Source organism: Wasmannia auropunctata, unplaced genomic scaffold (assembly GCF_000956235.1).
Source record: "Wasmannia auropunctata unplaced genomic scaffold, wasmannia.A_1.0 LD336106.1, whole genome shotgun sequence".
NCBI lineage: Eukaryota > Metazoa > Arthropoda > Insecta > Hymenoptera > Formicidae > Wasmannia > Wasmannia auropunctata.
The window spans coordinates 10,110,562-10,111,051 of NW_012026784.1; positions in this window are offsets into that span (position 1 = coordinate 10,110,562).

The window sequence follows — 490 nt, forward strand, 5'->3', positions numbered from 1 at the left end:
CGTACGGAAAATATATTAATACTACCGTTCTCTTGAACAATTCATAAATTCCAAGTATACTTGAATGACATATTCCTCATAATTGTAGAAGTGATCTTTCTATATTATAATTATAAAATTCCTTTGTTAAATTATATTCTCGCATATAAGAGCGAGTAATCTCATAGCGTAACGCTTAATTGACATGCGCAGAAGACATTCTATTGTCTCGCAGTAGCGGCCGCGCGCCGAGCCGAAATGAAGGTAGGCGACCGAACGGGCCACGCAGTTGAAAAGGATCTTTCGAACAGTACAGACGTTTTAAGCAATCGTTCTAAAGCAGTTGAAAGAGTTACTCGCTGAGTCCAGACGTTGTCTCGAAACTTCTAAGTCTTGCCAGTTCATTACTAGTTCTTCGCCGAATCCTCCTCGAACAACGCTCTGGTCCACCGAAGCCTGCCAATTAATTACGACCACATACTAGTTCTTCGCCGAATCTTCTTATTATTAA